A 21,857-nucleotide genomic window follows, 5' to 3' on the forward strand; every position below is an offset into this window, starting at 1 on the left:
TTGGGACACATTCCAGGTTCTCTCAAGCTTTGTTATTTCTTTATCTTCTTACGTTTTCTGGCTTTGTCCCTTCAGCCACCAGTAGATGGTGAAAATTTATCTCCATCCAAGGGTCAGGATGCACTTCTACACTAAAAAGCCAGTGGGAGTGCATGACTGTGGACCTGAGAGTAGAATGAAGGAAAAAAGAAAAAAATTCAAGTGTAACTTAGTATCAGTCTCCTTAGAGACCACAGGATCCTGTTTTACAATGTTTCCAAGAGTGCTGATTTCAGGCATCACTTCTGGTGTAAATTGCTGTGCTGTTCCACCTCACCATCATGCCACTTCAAATACCATGTATATTACAAGCTAAATTTTAAAAAAGAGATGCAAAATTGGAATTTTGTCAATAAATGATGCTCAACAGTGTAAAACTTTGTACACTTCTAAATGAAAGCACAAGAGTAGGCCTGGGAGGGACCCAGTCATGGGAAGTGCACAAATGCATATTCAACACTGAGGAGAGCAAGTGTATTTCTCAGTTTAAGCAATGTGCAAATGGAACTTGAGTAGCCAACCTCATGTCTTCGGCATTTTCACACTCAAACACTTGTTTGGGTATACATTAAATTCTATGTGCAAAATATTCGGGCACAATATCAGATACCAGGTTAAATCCCCTCTGAAAATTTGGCCCAAAGATTCACACTCCAGATACATATGAGAAGGCTGCCAAATCTACCTATACAAATTTTCCCAATCTGATACTTTTTCATCATTAGCAAAAGGTGTTTTCCCTCTTACTAGGGTGCATAACTAAATTGTTTTTGGCTCAATGTGAGAGGAACAAGTTTGAAATTAAATAAATCTGACTGACCCTTACATTTATGTAGGGAACAAGTGCAGCTTGGTATTGGCATTGCAGAAGTACAAATAAGAAAGTGATCCAGAGTCCATCTGCTCAGCTTTAGGATATGTCTTAGATTCCAGCTCACTCTCCTAACAACTCCTCTGTAGCCTGTCACAAGAAATAGAGAATAACTGGCAGTGGGATGGGTCATTTCACACAGGAGGTCCTGCAGCCCTGTCACCAGTTGACTAAGTAGTTCCCCTTGGATGAAGCCTTGCTGAGCCAATCAGTAGTGTGGGGTATTTTTAGTTAAGTCCCTGCAGGGCAAGGTTCCCTGAGCTGAGGCAGTCAGGTGCATCTGTGTCTAGCGGGGCTCAGACCATAAGAAGGGGCTGGGCTTTATTCATGAGAGGAAAAGAGAGGATTGCTGACCAGGGGCCAGCACAGGAAATGTAGAGGTAGGAGCTGCTCTGTTTATGTGACCTTTTTAAAATATTGTTTGGAGTTTACAGATTGTTTAACTCCATAAAGAGAACATTGTCAGAGACTTTCCTACTTTCTGTTATTTTGGTTGAAAGGAGCCTTGTAAATGAACTGGAAAACCAAAAGTGCTTTGTTTTGTATAGCCTGAGTGTTCTGAGAACTTTCGTTTCAGCTGCTCCAACACCAACCTGCGAGAGGGGTGGAGGAAGAGGGGTAGTTCAGGTCCAGCCCCTACTGGGATCAGAACCATACCAGTATTTAAACACAGTTGTTGCTAGAAGAGGGACTTGTATTTCCATAGGATATTTGGCCCTCTATATGGTATCTGAGCACCTCACAGTCTTTAACACACTCCTGTGAGGTAAGAAATATTATTTTATGGATGGAGAAATTGCGATTGTGATAGATCTGCTAAACGGGACTACAACTCCCATCAGTCCCCTCCCCATTGCAATTCCTTTTCCCCTGGCCAGGAAAGGTCTTGAACCAGGAAGTGGCTGGGTTCTGTTGGATAGCAGCAGCTGCATGGGAAGCTGGAAGCTGTAGAGAAGCTAGATGCAGAGCTGTGCATGGAACAGGCTATGACTGCTAGACCTGCATCCAGCTGTAACATCTGTGTTGGGCTAATGGGGGAGCAGCAGTGGCTGGGCAGGGATCCAATGCAAAAGGGCCTCAATAAGCCTGGAAACCTGCAAGCTCCTGTTTGCTTGGAATAGAGATTGAATTGGAGTGTGTACTCCAGGCACTAGGAAGCCCTGATTCTTGACTGGACTGCCTCCAAGGACCCATACAAGGATCACTGTGGCGCACTTTGAGCTATAACTGTTAAACCTCCGTACCTAGGGTATTTGCAACTTTCCCTTTCCTGTCCTAGTAAAATACCCTCTCTCTTAGCCATGTGTCTGAATGGCTATTGGGACCCATCAGGACTAGCACCTACAAGGCCTAGCTGCTGAAGCACCTACAGTGCTTTCCTCCATGTTGCAGTACAGAGGGCATGCTATTGGCACCTTAGGGGTTTGGTATGTTCCAGCACTGAGCAGCCCCAATATTTACACAATACAGAAAGACTAACTTGCCCAAGGTCACACAGGAAGTCTGGGACACATCAGGTTATTGAACCCCGATTTCTAATGTCCTAGGCTAGCACCCTGAACACTGGACCATAGTTCCTCTCACAGATTAAATGGATTCCCTGACAAGTCATGAATATTTGTTCTACCACTATATTAGTCAATGCTAGAATTTACCTGGGGGATAGTGCTATCACTTTTGGCTAGTACCTTCTCAGAAAATATACCCTTTGTATAGCAGCTATCCCCATGTTTAAACATGGCTGTCATTGGCATGGATCTGATTTCACTATAGCTTTGAGTTCACAGTTCATTGCTTTTCTTGCCACCACTCAATACAGATATTTCTACAACTGATTTTACTTAAAGCATAGTTAGTGTATGATTTTTCAGTAAAAGGAGTGTTTGTGTAACTCATTGGGTGTTGAAGGCCATTCTTGATCTTTGGCAGGGAGAACAAACAAAATAATTTGTATGGCATCCTCTTATCTCTCCTCCAACATTTTATGAGCCCCTGCTGCCTACAAAGATCTGTGTACATTACTCTGTGGGAAAGAAGCAGGGGGCAGATAAGGCAGATAGGGAAATCTTTCACATACTAGGAGCTATATAATCTGAAAGTTCCTTTTTACAATCTAAACTGCCTTTTCATTACAATAGGATATTTAGTAATCCTTTCTAGCAAACACTGCTAGAGGGCTTACATTGGAAAGAAGCATAGGCCATCTTAAGAGAATATTGAAAGTCTCCCAAAGGTATGAGAGGAAGACTGGTGGTGTAATTAAGCCACAAGACTGGGTCTGTGAGGCTTAATTCATTATTTGTATAAGGCATTCAGACACTGCAGTGATGAATGCCATAAAAATATGTACACAAACATATACATGGGGCATGGCCATCCCTCACTGTAGACCAAACACAGTACATGGCTCAGAAAAGGGATTGCTACTAATGTAGGAAATGAAAACTGAGTTAAATCTTCCAAAATAGTGCACGTAACTGTCAGTTTGTTTTCATTCTAAGCCAAGAAATGTTAATGTGTGTTTTCCTTCCAAGCACAATTTTTGGACAGTTAAATTTGACCCCAATATATGTCTGTCTATCTTCTGTTTTTGAAGAGGCACCATTCAGAACACTTAGCAAGTGGTCATAAAAGTTTTACCAAACAAAAAGACAATGAAAATTTAAGAATCCTGTAAGAGTCAAACCTCAAAGAAGGAACCTGTGGAAGAGTTCACTCACTGCTGGTGTGAGTTCACTCACTGCTGGGCATGGGGTAGTAGGCTCTTTCCCCATCTGACTGCTGATCCAGCCTTGTGGTTGTCTCTATTCCTATGGCTCAGCTCTTTGGCCAGGTTACGATGTAGTCCCACCCTTTTGGGGGTTAAAAAGAAATCCAACGAATAGAAGTCCAAATGTTCTTATAAAATGGTCTTTGGCCTCAACTCTGGGCCCCATAGTTCTCAAACCCTTCTTTCAGGGCTCTCCATCATCCATGTCCCCTTCTCCCTACTCATGCCACCACACCACTGGCTGGAAGGTGAACAGAGCCCCCCCTCTGGGTTGCAGTCCCATGGACCCTATAGTGAGTGGGCAAGGTCTGTTTATTAACCCCCCTCTCCTCCCAGATACCTCTCTGGACTTCTTCCTACCATAATCTTTTACCAGAGCTTCTCTCCACAACCTCTCTAGGTTCAGCCTTCTCTCATGGCCAGGGCTCACAGGGCTTTCCCCCTGACATCCGCCAGTAAATCTCAAACCAAAAATATAATTTAACCTAATTTCCGCCCTCCTCTGGATTGACCTATTGTTCCCCTTAAGTTTCCCTTACATAGTTCCTCAGTTAAACACCTCCCAGAACTTTCCCCTTGGAAGGCCCAATCCTGCCTTTTTATCAGGACTCACCACCCCTACAGCTGCTCCATGTCTTTCCTGACCTCTTGCCAAGGCTTTCTCCTTGACTCTCCCAGTTTCTCCACTCTCTCGTCCCAATGAGTGACTGCAGAATTTCTCCCTGTGACCCCGTCTGTTCTAAACTTCTTCTGTTTAAACTTTCTTCTGTTTAAATTCCATCTTTGTTCAAACTATCCATCCTCTCCCACCTGGGAATCATCTTTAATTAAGCCCTTGAGATGCAGCCAGTTAACATAATTGGCCTCTCAGGCCTATATTAAGCCTTTCAGAGCCTGTGTGAGGTACACACCTGTCACTGACCTAAAAATATACCTACAGAACTACAAGAATAGGTAACCTAGCAATGGACAGTAACATAAAATAGGTCTCTGAAACCTCTCTAATCAGTCCACACATGCTAGAGTTATATTGGCTGGGTCTATGAAAGGAACAGAGGAGAATTCCCTGCTCTAAAAAGTGGGACTGTGATAACAGTCTGATGAGTGAGTACTCAAATTTAACAGTTCCAGACTCCTCCCTTTGCTATTGCAATTCAACCCACTGCCTTTTGCAAAGCAAGGCTCCACTTTTTTTAGACTCTCCATATCCGTACTATGTGTGGGAATAGACTGAGAACTAAGGATACTTACAAACACATCCTGGGATAATGGTAAAAATTAATCAAATCAAGGGGTACATCACCTCAGAAACATTGTAGCAAGAAATGTCTGCAATGAAACTTCTGCTTCCAAGCTAATATACCTTGTGATGTTGCTAATTGCTAATTAATTAAAAACATGGCACCTCAGTACTAGAGCAATGTATGCATTGGAAATGCCCAAAATAGATTAGATTACATAAGACATAATTATGGGATGTAGCTTATGTCTGACCTGAAAGAGCTCATCTTTGTGTTTGGGGGTGGGGTGTGCCTTTCAAAAAGTTTGCTTAATAACAAAGTAACATTAAGATGCCTGATTAGACACATGGCAGTGGTCAAATTCAGCCTTGAGATTGCAGACCTGGGGTCAAATTCAACCATAGTGTGAAAAGGTATAGCTCCATCAATCTGTTTACCCCTGGGCTGAATTTAGCCCCTTCTCTTACTTTAAATAATTGTTTTCAGTCCAAGCACCACAGAATCTTCCCTCAGGCAGGAATTACACTGCCATCAGCAAGAGATCAGCACTGCACTAATAAATCAACTAGTACTGTTTCAAATACAATTGTTTTCATGTTTCACTCATATTTTCTGTAGATGCCCTTGGACTACATCACCCTGTGTTTTTAAATTCAGTACAGGAGTGAGCCACTTTATTTCAGTAAATATGAGCCAGTGGAACGTCTGCAGCCAATTACTGTGCTTGAAGCATTGTCTCTGGCAGGTCTGCAGGGGATTGCTCTTTTGCTTGGATATGGCAATGTGCTTTTTCAGAGTTGGTTGTCAAGCCCAGTAGATGGCATTCTTTTCTGCTGACAGAAGCGGAAATGATTGTTCAAATAAGGGCATATAATAAATTGAACTGGTTTACTGTCCAATGGCAGGAATAGGAATAAGGGCTTCCCTATTAGTAACACACATTTTGAGGCCAAGTTTTTTTCTGACATGATAACCTTGTTTGTGCTGGTCCATTTTGTATCATACCCACAAAGGCAAAATTCCCTAATATGGTCATTGGTGAGATAAGATACCATTATCAGAATTGATATATTAATATTTTAGAAAAGGCCTAGTTCTCTTACTGCTTCTTTGTTACATAGATATACCCTGTATGCTCAGTATTGCTGCACCTCTAGACCTGTATGTTATATATTCTGACATTCTGAAGTAATTGATACTTATTAGGCACTTGTCTGCCAGAGCTTCCTAGACTCCTTGCAAAAGACCAACAATAAAATCAATTAAGATCTCATTAAAAATAAAACCTAAAATAGTAATCTGTTATTCAGCTTTCAATGGTATAGAGCTTTAGATGACATGTCCCTCCTTCAGTCTGGAGAGAAAGATAAATATAACTTGAATCCCAACTTGGCAGTGGTGGTAACTCAGCCTGTAATTCACAAATATCTTCAAGAGGCCAAATATAGAGTTGGACTGTAGAACATCAAAGATAGCTCACAGCCTTGAAATGTACCATGAGTATTCATCCAGTAGCATTACAGACAGGGATTGCCAGAACCATTTAAACAGCTTCCCAGCCATACATAACCAGTTACCCAAGTCATGTAGAATCCCATGATCTACAGTATGAAAAGTTGAAATTAACCTTAGATCACCTGCAGAAAGATAAGTATGGCCATACTGGGTCAGACCAAAGTTCCATGTAGCCCAGTATCCTGTTTCTGACAGTGGCCAGTGCCAAATGTTTCAGAAGGAATTAATGGAACAGGGCAATTTCAAGTGATCCTATCATCCAGTCCCAGGTTCTAGCAGCTGGAGGTTTAGGGGCACCTGGAGCATGGGCTTGTGTCCATGATCATCTTAGCTAATAGCCATTGATGGACCTATCCTCTGTGAACTTACCTAATTCTCTTTTGAGCCCAGTTATACTTTTGGCCTTCACAACATCCCCTGGCAATGAGTTCCACAGGTTGACTGTACATAGTATGAAGAATTACTTCCTTATATTTGTTTTAAACCTGCTGCCTATTAATTTCATCAAGCAAGGTTCAGCCTTCTTGAGGAACTGTTTTTAGTGAATAATTTTTTACTCCAACAATAGCAGCATACATTCAGTATTCTCAACTGAATGCAAACTGCAGATATCATTGCTGTGTGTGTGTTCCTGTAAATTCATCTGGAAGGTTGGCCAAACCAAGAGACTGGCCCATAACTACCATGTGTGGCAATGTTGTGGGAGCTTTGTTCAGTTTAGGATTCACCACAGCTCATCTTCAAGTCACAGCCCTCTTGTAATGACAACTGAACTACTATGCTGTATCAGGTTGACATCAATCTCTCCTGCCATTCAGAAAAAAGACTTGTAGGGAAAAGGATCCAAGCCGCAAGTCGCATGAAGCTCAGATGCTGATCTGAAGCCCTCCTGAGCAATCAATGGAATTCCTGACACCTAACTCCGGTAATAGCTGTATAGGTAAATTCAGATTATCTTGGAAATCCAAATTCTTGTCCTTGAAAACTGACCTGCTCTCCCCCGGTATCATGTCTATTGGCAGCTCGTAGTTGAAATGAATAAAACTACCATTCTGATGAGGCTAGCTGGATGGGTTTAGAAGAGGCGGCTAACAGTCCTACAAAAGAAGCAGATTTTACAAATATATAGAACCATGATACCGGAAGTAATGATTTTGCAAGGCAAATATGTCCTGCTCAAGTTGTATTACTCTAGAACAGACCCAAACCTTAATGGTCTTTGAGAAACTAGGATGGAATGAGAATGGACTGGTACTACTGTGTTAAAAGGAAATTATCAGACTTATATGAACTCTCACTGTTCTGTTAACATTTCTGGTGAAGGACAGACAAAAGTCTGAATACTTCAACATCTCCCCAGATCTCAAAAGATTAAGGAAATATTTGGGTGAATATTTATACATTTTTTATTACAAGAAGCAGTGATCTTGATAACCCAATGTTGAAAGGCAAACTATGATGATTTGATCTCCCAAGATATTTGGCACCTCCCCTAAGGATTACTAAATCCAATGATATCAGGTCCACCCTTTGATCTTTTCCATTGTGGCTATGCTAACTCATTGAATGAGATTAAATGAAACTATCAACTACTGGCATTTCAAAGCAAAGGCTCCAAAACCCTCTCATACCAGACTTGAAATCCAATACAATACAGATTCATAGGCCTTCCAGGATCATAGTCAAGAGCAACTCATTCATAAATTTCCTGCTATACAGGGTGATTGATATGTATCAGAAGAACCCTAAAAGATGGTCCTGCTTTACCTCATATACTCACAGTACTTGGTTTTTGCCAGACCTGGGTTCTTTACTTTGTGTTGGACCTATAAACAAAGGACTTTTACACTGTGTTCTGGGATACTGAATTATCAGAAACCAAAGCACCCAAAATTTGATCTGAATTATCATCCAACCATGCATCAGTAATTGATGTCATAGCCATCAGATTATCAAAGATTAAATTACAAAGAGCAGGTGTTTTATTTACCATAAATGTGGCAGTTTCCAAAAGCACGTTCACTGGTGCCTTTATGTCTTATTTAATTTCTCATTCAAAAAATTGAAGTGATAGACTGCTAGGAGAAGCCAGACAGTGAGGTATTCTTGCCTGACTACAATGTGTGCATATAGATGTTATAAACATTAATTACCTGAAAACCTCCTTTCTCCCTTTTAGTTTCACCCAACAGGGTAGAGGGCTGCTTGATCCTTTTGCCTTAGAAAGAGACATCAGCAAAGAGAGCTGAGAATCCAACCCCAGGAAGGAGCAAAAGCTACAAAGCTCCCCAAAACTACAGAATTCATTGGATGCCTGCACAGCACGATTGTTATTTACTAGCACCCACACAGATTTAGGGGCAGGTGACCAAATGGCAAGAAAAATGCAAGAGTCAAAACTTCTATATTACTAAGTGACCATTGGCCGTTAAAGCCAATGTTCGCAGATGAGTCAAAAGCAAGACCCAGATGCTGACCACTTACCCAACACAGCTTTCTTCCCACTCTCAGCTACTGAATCTTCCCATATACTTCCTATCCAGATAAATGTCATCACAGCTGCTAAACCATCCTAGTATCCTATTTGAAACATTTGTCCCACCTTCCCATTTTTTAAAATCACTCAAGGAGTGGCTATGGTAGGGGGACACCCATAAGAAGAACAGCTTCCAAACCAAACAGCTCTCATGGACTTCAGCAGTTTTTGGTGGCCTTTAAAATGTTGTGGCTCCACAGCATTTCAGCATCTGATTAATTAATTAATTAATTACCACCATAGCACCTAGGAGCCCTAGTCATCTAGCAAAACCTCATGCAGAATATTAAAATGTTAATTTTCCATTTTAAACAGAATGTTCTGGTCATTTGTTTGCAAATCTAGTTTTCCTGCCAAGCGTATGCTCGCGGGGGACACTGTAAGGAAATGATTACCTAAACACACCTTGCTGAAGCAATATTATACCTCAAATGTACATATCTTAAGGATACAATTGGGGTTATTGTGACACTAAAAAAACTCTTAAGATTTGTTCCGGATGTCATCAGGATGTCTTGAAGGAATTCCAGTCTCAGCTGGTACAACTGAGGTCACAATTTTCCTCCCGAAAGGCATAGCCATGTGGTATGTAATAGGTTATAGTAAGGTACAACTCATTTTTGTACCCCTCTTTATATTTCAGAATGGCTTATTGAAGCATCACTGCTGCAGCTGTTCCAGACTTTGCACTGGTATTAGGTTCTGATATGGGGAGTGTTTCTGCGTCAGGGATTTTGGCAGTGACTGCAGTCCTAGGGTCAGAGCCAATACCAACTGAAGTCAATGGGAGTTTTTCCACTGATTCCAATGATGATAAGCAGATTGTGCATTCCTGGTGAGGAGGAACCCTCGAGATTGTAACTTGAGATAAAGCCCTTAATTTTTATGAGGATGATGCAGAAAAGCATAAGGTGATGGAATCAGTCTGTCCCACAACACCGAAGCTGAGGGGGAGAGGTGATTGTGCAGTTTGAGCCCTTTATATGTCTCCCAATGAGACTGCACAGCAATTAGTCACAGCCTTTAGGATGCAAATCTACTGTGAAAAGTGGCTGTAAAAACTTTGGCATTCTCTTGCATTAATTCCATATCAAATGAGTTTACAGGTAAAAGTGTTAAATTCCCCGTGAATGCTGGGCCTGCAAATTCAAGCTGGGTTCTTTCGAGCTCATGCATCCTTATGTACTTATATAGAAAGGGTTACTTATATAGAAAGTTGGTTGAGAATTTTCAGTTGAAATGAGTTTTTGATGGAAAATACAGTTTCTCTGTGATAAAAATTTTTCACAGGAAAATTTCAAGTTTGCCAAATTTTTCAATTTTCCTGACAGAAAATTGAAACAAAATATTATTTGACTAAGCAGAATTTCCCTATTGCACTTTCCTCATTGGCGTTATAGTTCAGGCCCTCGTTCTCTCCTCTGGGCTGAGCTCCCTCTGGGACTAGATCTCCCATGATGCAATTCAGACTCCTTTCTGACCAAACTGCTTGGTGCATCCTGGGAGTCACATGACAGTAGGTGCACCCTGGGAGATGTAGTGCAGCCAGGAACCCTTGCCCATAAGGAAGAATGAGGGCAACTGGGAAACTACAGTTTCCATGTAACAATGAATAACTATGGGAAAATTCAGTTTAAATGTCGGACTGACTTGAATCAAAGCTGGTCAGTTCAACAAACCACATTAAACATTTCAGTTTTGGGAATGTCAAAATGTTTCATTTTTATCAAAAATGTCTACATGAGGCATTTCAACATTTTTATTGACTTTTTTTAATATTGCCTTTTGTGAAGAATTTCAGCTTTTCGTCTTAATGTGGGATGAAAACAACCGTTGAAATAATGACATTTCCTGTGGAATGGAAATTCTGATTTTTGCTGAGCTCGACTTATATAAAAAGTAATAAGAAAATAACCTTAGCACAGTGAACGTATCTTGCTTTCAAGCCACATTCAACCACATTTCAGTTCTTACGTTCACTCCACCTAACTCCATTTGCAACTGACAGAATTTTTCAACTCTGCTATGCAAAAACTTCCAGGCTTTGATGATGCAATAATTGTGGCGCACTGAAAACTGTGTTAAAATTGTGATCTAGCACTTTAAATTCTCAGGTGCTTTCTGGGTCCTGCTTGCAGCCTGGGGGCTCTGTAGGGAAGTGTGCAACCCAAGTGCCTCCACAGCCAGCCAGTTTCAAATGTGATAAGTTGTGCCTCTCTCTTTTAGGTAGCAACCTGCCTTGGCTCTGCCTATTTTGTGGTTCTTGTGTGTTACCATTCCCAATTCTAAGAAATAAAGTAGTGTTACGTTGCGGCCTTCCAGGAAGAGTATTTTATGTTTTTATCTAATGTCTCTGTTTGCATGCTGTGAACATAACAGTAATTACGCATAGTCACCACAGTTTTTAAAGCTCCATACACCCTAAATGGTAATAGGGGTTCTGCAGGCCAAATTATCCACTCATTGCATATCTGTGCAATTCCATCACCTTCAATGGTATTATAAATCTGTAGCTAACTGGAATTTAGTAAACAATTCTGTTGATGCACAGGAAGGAACAGAATCCAGCGCACACCCTTTTAACTATTTGCCTTTTCAAGGCTAATAAGAGAAAAGAGCAGTAAAACTTATTTTGTCACTACAGTAAAAGGATGTGACTCTGAATAGACATAAGGAGAGATGTTGGTTAAGAAGTTGCTTTTTAAAATAAAAACACTTGGATTTTGTAGTGGAATTGCACTTTAACTGCTACATCATTTTGTCACTGCTTTTAACTTTTCATTATTTAAAATTCTTGCTGAGTACTTCTGAATTATTCTTTTTCTAGAGCTATGTGCTTTTTTTTTTTTTGTAGGACCAGTTTTAGATTGCATTCTAAGGCCAGTAAATTGGCCTATAGATAAATAATTTGGGGTCAAGAAATGCAAATGGATTAGTTAAACAAACAAATATTCTCTCCCGTCCCCCAGTATTTCTTTGTAACAATCTATCCAGTATTCTACTTCTGCCAGAAAGTAAATTGTGTGATCCTAAGCAATTTTATTGTTATGCAATGACTTGGCTCTGTTTTAAAGATCTGGAAATCCAGTGCAACCACAAACTAACATGCCTCGAGAAATGGTCAGTTTTTACATCAAGTGGCACAACATGCATGGGAAATGTATGCATCTCACTTGTGCTTAGAACAGGGTCTCTCGTAAAACATTAATTTCTTCTTTCATATAGTGAATACACAGACACTCCTTATAAATACCTTCATAGTAAGTAAGCCATTTTTCTGTCTCCAAAGAGTGTTACAAAGTAGTTGGAGTACAGCTGTCATACTACCTTGAAGCGATGGGGAAGACAGTGTTTTTAGGTGTAATAGTATTTGTGCAAAGTTCGTTATAAAAGATGTCTACAAATCACAAGCAAGGGTGAAAAAATAAACAGACCTGCATATTCAGGGAATATTTGGAAAAAGATCAAATGCTTTGTCAAGTCAAAATATAACAGCATAAAGCTGCTTTAGAGCGATATTCTACTATGAAAAGTGGCTATAAAAACAGACATTGTTTTTCTTTGATTTCATATCAGATGTTCCCAATTTACAGGTATAGTGTATAACGTGCTTCTCAGTTCTCCAGAGCTAACCCAAATTTTGCACTGTTAGTAGCCAGAGCTGTATATAAAGACCTGGCTCTGCCCTCTATTTAACATCACCCCTCCCATGATAGGGGCTCACTTTTTTAAAAAGTCCATCTGCAATTTTAATTCAGACACTGCTTCTAGGGCAGAGCAGCCAGATGCAGGTAAGTTAATTAAACACAAATGAAACAGGAGAACTAAGAAATCGGACAGACAAGAGAAGCAAGATGACAAATTCTGGGACAGCTCAGTTCAGTCTTGCCTCTTGCAAAGCGAATGTTTAAACGCAGAGAAAAGGGCAAGAAGGAATAGAAACAAAATCTTTACTCAAACTTCTCTGGGGTGTGGGCTTTTCAGATCTCTTTCTCACAGGAAACCTTGCATTTTGTCTGAAGATCACCTGGATACTAGTCACTGTTTTCCCTGCTGTGTTTTAATGTTCTGCAGCAGTAAAGACAAATGCTCTGTACATAGAAGGAATGTGCTAGACCCTGGCAGGACCTAGAGAACATATTGATTGGCTCAGTGATTTGTCTGCAAGACACTGAAAGCTGTTTCCAGTCTCTATTAAGAGGTCCTTTTGCAGGTTGTCTGTTAATAGCTGAGAAGCTGGCTCTGAAGCCAGGCCAGGCTGATGATGGCTCATGGCTCCTTGGATTACTTTGTTCTGCCAATTAACTTTGATTTCTATTTTAACTGACTCTTTAGATATGAAGAAGGCAAAAGAAATTCTCTATACATTTGAGAATAGGGCCCTTTTTGTGAGAAAGAAGGATCAAGCAAAATGATGATTGCATTCTTAGGGACCCCTGTGAAAAGGGCTCATGGAAGAAATAAAATTACCTCAGACAAAGGACAAAATTACCTCAGGCTAAGATAGAGAACTGGCTAGAGCATAGGGCTCAACGAGTAGTGATCAATGGCTCCATGTCTAGCTGGCAACCGGTCACAAGCGGAGTGCCCCATGTGTCGGTCCTGGGGCCGGTTTTGTTCAACATCTTCATTAATGATCTGGAAGATGGGGTAGATTGCACCCTCAGCAAGTTTGCGGATGACACAAAGCTGGGGGGAGTGGTAGATACCCTGGAAGGTAGGGATAGGATACAAAAGGACCTAAACAAACTGGAGGATTGGGCCAAAAGAAATCTAATGAGGTTCAACAAAGAAAAGTGCAGAGTCCTCCACTTAGGAAGGAAGAATCCCATGCACAGCTATAGACTGGGGACCGATGAGCTAGGCAGCAGCTCTGCAGAAAATCACCTGGGGGTAACAGTGGATAAAAAGCTGGATATGTGTCAGCAGTGTGCCCTGGTTGTCAAGAAGGCTCATCATATTGGGCTGCATTAGGAGGAGCATTGCCAGCAGGTCGCGGGAAGTGATTATTCCCCTCTATTCGGCATTGGTGAGGCCGCATTTAGAGTATTGTGTCCAGTTTTGGGACCCCCCCCCCCCACTACTAAAAGGATGTAGACAAGTTAGAGAGAGTCCAGCGGAGGGCAACAAAAATGATTAGGGGGCTGGAGCACAGGACTTATGAGAGGCTAAGGAAATTGGGCTTGTTTAGTCTGCAGAAGAGAAGAATGAGGGGGATTTGATAGCAGCCTTTAACTACCTGAAAGGGGGTTCCAGGGAGGATGGGGCTAGGCTGTTCTCGTGGTGGCAGATGACAGAACAAGGAGCAACGGTCTCAAGTTGCAGTGGGGGAGGTCTAGGTTGGACATTAGGAAAAAGTTTTTCACTAGGAGGGTGGTGAAGCACTGGAATGGGTTACCTAGGGAGATGGTGGAATCTCCATCTTTAGAGGTTTTTAAGCTGAGGCTTGACAAAGCCCTGGCTGGGATGATATAGCTGAGGTAGTCCTGCTTTGAGCAGGGGGTTGGACTAGATGACCTCCTGAGGTCCCTTCCAACTCTAATATTCTATGATTCTATATCTAGATGAAGAACTGGAGGGTACTATTCAAGGCTGTGTTGTTAATCACAACCTCATTGAGCTTCCTTCTTCAGAAAACACCCACAGTACCACTTTCACCTTAGGCGCTTGGAGACTATAGTGATGGTGGCCACATAGAAGAGTCCCCCGGTTTGAACCTTCCTGCTGGACGTCTGCTTTTTGTAGGTTACACACCAGGAGTTGTAACAGAGAAAATGGTGATCTCCTCACTGGCAGGAAGAGCATAACACTCCAAAGTCTGAAGGCTTAAATCTGTGCCCCAGACTGCAATGTGATAACATGCTAGGGCTAGTTTCGGGCCACAGAACAATAATGACATGGGAGCAAAAAAAAGTTACAGTGAAGTGTTCTTTAGAATTTCTACTATGAGCTTTCATTTTTGAATACCTGCATTTCATGCCCCTGGAATTCACCAGCAGATGGCAGCCAAACCTTTAGCGTGTTACTTGCCAGCCACACCTTACCCATCGAGCACAATTCAAAAGGATAAAACTTCATTTCAAATCTCCTACATCTTAAGCCTGTAACTCCAGCTGAGTGGATTCAGAAAGCCATGCCAGCCCTCCATACCACTCAATCAATGAAGGGGGAAGAGTATTCCTCTTTGGTAGCATTTTACACCACTTTTCACTGATGTAAATGACTAGATAAGTGGAGAATCAAGCTACCCCAAATTTCAATTTTTGGACAAGCATATATTTAAACCATGTGACAACACCACTGAGTAGCGAGTTTGCTGCCTCACTGGATGAGCATTTTGTTGGGAAAATAGCTGCTTTAAAATGCAAATTTAAAAAAAAAATAACAGAAAGGAAAGGAAAAAGAAAATTGTCAGGATAACACCTCAAAGGTAGCTGCAAAACTGTTCTAATCATTGCATAATATAATCCCTTCTGATCTTATTGGCTTCATACCAAATATAACTAAACAAAAATAGAATTCCATCATGTAGTGCTAGAGCAGGGGCCGAAGTCTGGTCAGCTTAGTAGCAGGCAGGTCAAAGGCAGAAGAGGGAGTGACTAGGGCAGTCCTGCTTCCCAGCAACTCTAGGGGCTTGTCTACACATTCTGGAATAGCTATTCCTGATTATCACCATGCGTAGACACTTTTATTCTGGAATAAGAATGCCTGATTCTGAATTAGCTTAATTTGCTGCTCTCAGAGTTCTTTTGGGCGAGTTCTGCGGCCTGTGATGTACGACGAACACAGTTGTCCCTTCTGGCCTTGGAATCTACGACTCTACTTAGAAGTGACCAAGTAAGTTGGAATAAACAAAAGAAATAGTATTTTTCAATTCCCCAGATACAAGTTCGCTCAATCCTACTTCTTGTTCAGGCAATCACTAAGGCAAACAAATCTGTTTATATGTACGGGAGATAATGCTGCCCACTTCTTATTTGCAGTGTCACCTGAAAGAACAGGCCTTTGCATGGCACTGTGGCAGCTGACATCGCCATATATGCTAAATGTTCATATGCCCCTTCATGCTTTGACCTGGAGGCTCTAACGTTTTACACTGTTTTGTTTTTTAAGTGCAGTTATGTTAAAAAAATAATAAAAATTCTACATGTGTAAGTTGTACTTTCACAGCAGATTTCACTACAGTACCTATATGAGGTGAATTGGAAAATACTATTTCTTTTATCTTTTTTATAGTGCAAATATTTGTAATAAAAATATTAATATAAAATGATCACTGTACACTTTGTGTTCTGTGTTGTAATTGAAATCAATATAGTTGAAAATGTAGAAAACATCCAAAAATATTTATAATACATTTAAATTGGGATTGCATTGTTGTTTAATAGTGCAATTAAAACTGTGATTAATCAACTCTTTTTTTGTAATCTTGCGATTAATTGCAGTTAGTTCTTTTTTAATTGGTTGACATCCCTAGTTGGGGCTGTATTTTGTTTCTAATTTTTAATGCAAATTTCATGCAGATAATATCGCCAGAATGCACTTCAGCTGGCCTCAGTTCAAGCAGCACATGGAAAATGCTGGGACTGAGCACACAGTATTTGTGGCTGCAAATGTCAGCAGACATCCTGACAACAATCTACTTAACCTACATTACCTTTATTTCCAGGCACTGTCTATGTCTGGGATGTTCATATAGTTGTTACAGACTGCTGATGCTTGCCACTCTCTAATGCAGTCATGCAAGAAGCCATGCAAGTAACTTAACTTGGGAATTCAAAGCCAAATTCTGGAGCAGCAGGTGCAAAACACCTCTTAAAATTGGGATCCTTTTATTTAGGAGCCTAAATATGGGATTAGGTGCCCCACATTAGGCACCCGCATTTGAAATACCTGCAGAAAACATAGCTAATTAAAACACAAGTATAAAACTCTACCTTCAAGTTTTGTAACGCAGGTGGTGCAGGGGAAGAGACGAGAGTGGAAGTACTTGCTAAATGGACAATCACAATCACTGGGGAAAGGCATGTTTTGTTCAAGCCTCAGGAGGGTATTCCCAGCAATGGTGTGTGAAGAAAACATTGGGAACACTAGGACCTTACTCTGCAGCAGCTTCACGCCTTCAACTCTTATTGCAATCAATGGGAATTCTGCTATTGGGAGCTCTGAAAAAGTACTTGGCTGTTTCCATTAAATCTAACTGAGGGAGGTTTCAAGTTGTTCATGGCTTTATGTCAGAGAGACAGTATTTGGCCCAAGTCTTATCCAGAGACTTGAAATGCAACATCTGATATCTGTTAAGAAAACAGTATAATTAACACTCACTGCTCTACATGGAAACCAACCTACTGACAAAGATACAAATGATCCTGAAAATTAACATCAACTGCTTCCCCTTCCGATGTCTGTAGTTCTGTGTGAGATTTGTTGTTGGTAACAGGATGGACATACTTACCCGATGGCGTTTTATGGGCAGCTGAACTGCCTCTTCATTGCTGCCTGCCAAGGGAGTGCTCTTTTGTTGCTCTCTCACATTCCTCAGTATGACATATTGTAGCCGGCTGCCAGCAGATGTATGTAGCCAATAAATTATTTATATACTGGAAAAGAACTGCCATCATATCGAGTACCTGAGCTCTCTGGAAAAAACAAACCAGCAGCTCCTTTCTAGGACTGCAGAAGGAGGAAAGCCTGTGCTTATGTTCTGTCCTTGCTGCCCAACATACTGAGACACCTGCCATTGAAATGTCTGGTTCCAGATTCCTTAACAGAAGCTTTTTTGAGTTCACTGAGGAACTCCTGCAGCGGCTGGCAGATTTCCTCTGGATATATTTCTTGTTAGGCCAAGTTTCCTGTAAGTAGATTAGTGAATCTGGTTACAACAAATAAAAACTAACCAAGTCAGTCCATTCACTAAATCCAAAGTGTACAAATATTAACAGCAATAATACTTTTGTACTTCTATAGCACCTTTCCTTGGAGGGTCTCAAAAAGTTTCCATACTGAGCAGTTACCTAATAAGACTCTCAACACCCTTGGAAGCCATTATCATACTTCTCCTACAAATGGGTAACCTGAGGCACAGATGAGTTAAGTGACATGCCCAGGGTCACACAGTGAACAGATGAACCATTGAGAACAGCATCATGAGTCACAGTTCTTAGGCCTTTTCCACACACCAGTTTACTGCTTTGACCATCCCACTATAATTAAAGCAATACAATCCTCCCTAGTGTGGATGCAGTTATACCAATATATATGTTATCAATATATGTGTATGTATATATATATATATATATATATATATATATATATATATATATATATATATGGGTGCTTCATACTGATATAGCTATTCCCATATATAACGCTATAAGAACCTTTACACTGGTTTGACTGTGCCAACACATTCTGGTCTAAATATATTGGTAAAAAAAAATCACATCCATAACTGAAATAGTTATGCCAGTGCATAATCTGTGTGTAGATCAGGCTGTAGTCCCATCTTAAGTACAAGACCTGGACACCTCACCTAGTACAATGTTATTGCAAATCATTACGATGCTTGCAGCCGATCCATTGGGAGAACAAATATTGCATTAGCAGCATATTCCTTGTGAAGCTGTGTACTTAGTCTATCTTTAAAGTGCAAACCTACTATTTTTGTCAAGTGTTCGCCTGCAAAGGGGCAAGGAAATGCCTTTTCATTTTTCTGTATTCAGAGCACAGATTTTAAAGTCCATGGAGTCATGCCAGTTTACATCTGCAGAGGTGTAAACTTTATGTCTGTAGTAGTTTTGCAAAACTTATTTTATTAAAAACCAGAACTGTAAAATGTATAATTTAGGGTGTAAACTCTTTCAGGCAGGGACGACATTTCTGTCACTTGTGAAGCAACTAACACACTTTTGAGCACTGTAAAATATGGGTAATGTGATCACTAGAGAAGACAAGGTGGTGTGATTTTGGTTTGGGCAAAACCCCACATTGTGCTTTGGTTCTGCAATCTGTGATAGCCAACCTGTCCAGCCTGTAGGAAGCAAAGACAGATGCCCAAATAATCTTTGGAGAGTGTGTGGAGTCTGTCTATGCAAGGCTTATTGCTCTAAAATGTCCTAGCTAATGCTAGTGATGATAGCAGGCTCTCTGGACTCTGATATAAAAAGAGTGTGGCTGGAAGCAAGCATAGCAGCAGCATTTAGACACGCTGTTCCTGAAAGGTGTATGGGACCCTATTTCTGACCTACAGCAGGAGCAGCCACTGTAGACGTCTTATCCCTTGAACACACAGGATGAAGTTCATTTTTTCTCCGAGAAACCAATCCCATAGAGGGGTCAGAAATTGACCAGCTGCCCTAATTGGAAAACCCAGTTCAAAAAATCAGGAGGAGCTACGCTACAGAATTTCTCATGCACATGGAGCAGCAGCACAAGCTGAGACAGAGTCACCCAGCCTGTTCCCACTAGGCTCCCCCCTCCCCCAGAGTTGTTAAAGCATGTTCCAGTGACAGAAAAACATGAAGTGATTAAGCAAAAATAATAGAGCCACTCCCATATTCCCATGCAAAAATGAATCATATGTATTTGAAAAATAGCCAGATACAAATCAACCTCATATAAATTAAATATAAAAGAACAACTCCAAGGGCCTTATCCTCCCTCTGCAGGACACAAATAACTTCAAATAGTCTTCGGTGGAATTTACTCATATACCCTGAGGGAAGAGAATAGGCCCTAGCTGAGTAATTAGCAGTGGAGCTGGTAAGCACGCCAGGACGCTAATAAACTCACTCTCTTTCTGCACCCACACCCCAAGGTAAAAATGTTCATATGCCATGGGTTTTGGCCAACAGACCACAATTGCCTCCCTCTTACTCTTGCGTGCGTTGCTCAGTGGCAGAGTAACTGGAATAATATTTCCTTTCTTTCGCTTTCAGAATTAGCTGATGCTCGGCCTTCGGCTGGGAGTTGGGACTAGACAGATCTTTTCATTGGACCCTCTGAAGCCTGTCAATTGTTCAGGGGAGCTAAAATAAATAAAAATGGCATCCATTGTGGTGTTTACACTGCTTTGTGACCTGATAGCAGCAGTTACCCACCCCCGTCTGGCATCTTTGACCAGTGCAGGATGTTCTTGTTCATTGCAAGAAAATTCATCACGCTCCTAGTCTGCTGCACCATCCCTGTCTCCTTCTTTCCAGCAATGTGACTAGCCTGAACTATCAGGTAACTTAGGAAAGCAGTGCTGAGACTGTTTTTCTCTCTTCCTGCTGACTGAGCTCTGACACAAACTGTACATTACACAACCTGGGCTAGGGTGGCAGCAATTCTAAATTAGTGACGCATTAACTTTACTTTTGCATGTTGCAAGCAAAGGTATCATGGTTTCCACCAGCCTTTTCTGTCAGTCCCGCACATTGATGGGACAGATTTTTTTTTTTTTTTTTTTTTGAATGAAAAGACCCTGTAGCTTGAACCATAGGAAAAATTTCCTGGCAGGTGATATCTATTAGACAGTTGAACGGTCTCCCAAAGGAATGATGGAAGCTCATTGCCAAGAACCTTTAAATGTGGATTTGACAAAATACTCAAGCCTCTTGTAGGGAGCAATCTGGCACTGGTAGAGAGATGGACTAAGATGTTTCTGTTGCTAACTTCTCTCATTTTATGGCTGATGTGAAATCTGATCAAAGGATTTTGTGTTTACATTATAGACTTTGGGGCCCACTCCTCCTTCCACGAAGTTAATGGGAGTTTTGCTATTTACTTGAATGGAAGTAGGATCAGAATCATTCTCTACTGACGTTCTTAACTTTTGGTACCACACAAAAAACAGGTTCTCTCTCACCTTGGGATTTTCTTATCTCCTTGCAGCTGCCAATGTAGTTTTCATGAAAGATAAATAGTTAATTAAGGACTACGTGTTGCTTCAAATAGATTAGCTCTTTCTAATCATGGAATGGCTTAGGGGCACATATGTTTGCATCACAAGCCAGCTCTAAAATTTGAGTCAGAAATCACTATATATCATGAATATTGGCATTGTTAGGCTACTTCCTGAGAACATCAGGACCATGGGGATTTTGGAAAATGGGTCTCAATTGAAGCAGACATTTCAGAGTTGTCTAAAGCAAAGTGGAACAAAATGTCAGTGGGAGCTGCATTTACGTTATGAATCTTTTACTATGGATCCGAGAGGACGCTGTTAGCCAAAACAAGTCAGGCACACCCTGGAGAATTGACTCAGGCACGTTTCAATCCATGTCATGCACAAGGCAGCACAAGATTTAAAGGAAGGAACAAATGGTTCTTTTGACATTAGAATACCACAGAAACTTCAGTAGAATTGATCAAAGCAGGAACCACGATCACAATATGGAGCAGTCAGCCACTCACCATACTCGGTGACCACTCAAAACTGGCACCTGTCATTCTACCACCTGATTTTTGGATAAAGCTTGTCACATTAATTGCAGCTGAGATGGGGGAAGCATCTGAGTGGCAAAGCCCTCCCTCCAACTCTACCAGAATCAGGTGAACTGTCCTGATCATAGACCAGTCTCTCCATGGAACAGACAAGAAAACAGGTTAACATATTTCCATATAAATACTGTACATCAAAACTATTTACATACACATTATGTGGTGGGGAAAATATATCAGACCCACTCCTGCGCTCACAGCTCTGTTGGCTGGGAAGACATGCTGCAAGTGCTTCAGCTTTAATTTCTTACAGTTAAAATGAATTGTCACCCAAAATCTCTTATCACTTGCTGAGGTTGCATTTTGTAACTAAAGGTGCATGTTCTGGTGTTCTGTATGTTCTATGTGCTTAGTGGGTTGTAGGATCTTTGGATATAATTGGAATTTTTATTAGACTTTTAA

The 21,857-nt window shown here is 41.0% G+C and overlaps 1 long non-coding RNA gene across 1 annotated transcript; it reads left to right on the forward strand.

Annotated features, from left to right (window-relative positions):
- Positions 1-1,198: 1,198 nt before the first annotated feature.
- Positions 1,199-20,024, forward strand: LOC137152197 (uncharacterized). Its single transcript, XR_010919472.1, has 3 exons — positions 1,199-1,290; positions 15,715-15,809; positions 19,910-20,024. It is a non-coding gene; the product is annotated as an uncharacterized lncRNA (long non-coding RNA).
- The last annotated feature ends 1,833 nt before the right edge of the window (positions 20,025-21,857 follow it).

This window comes from Emydura macquarii, unplaced genomic scaffold (genome assembly GCF_026122565.2).
Source record: "Emydura macquarii macquarii isolate MOO-44397 ecotype Brisbane River unplaced genomic scaffold, CSIRO-AGI_Emac_v2 contig_1146, whole genome shotgun sequence".
Classification (NCBI taxonomy): Eukaryota; Metazoa; Chordata; order Testudines; family Chelidae; genus Emydura; species Emydura macquarii.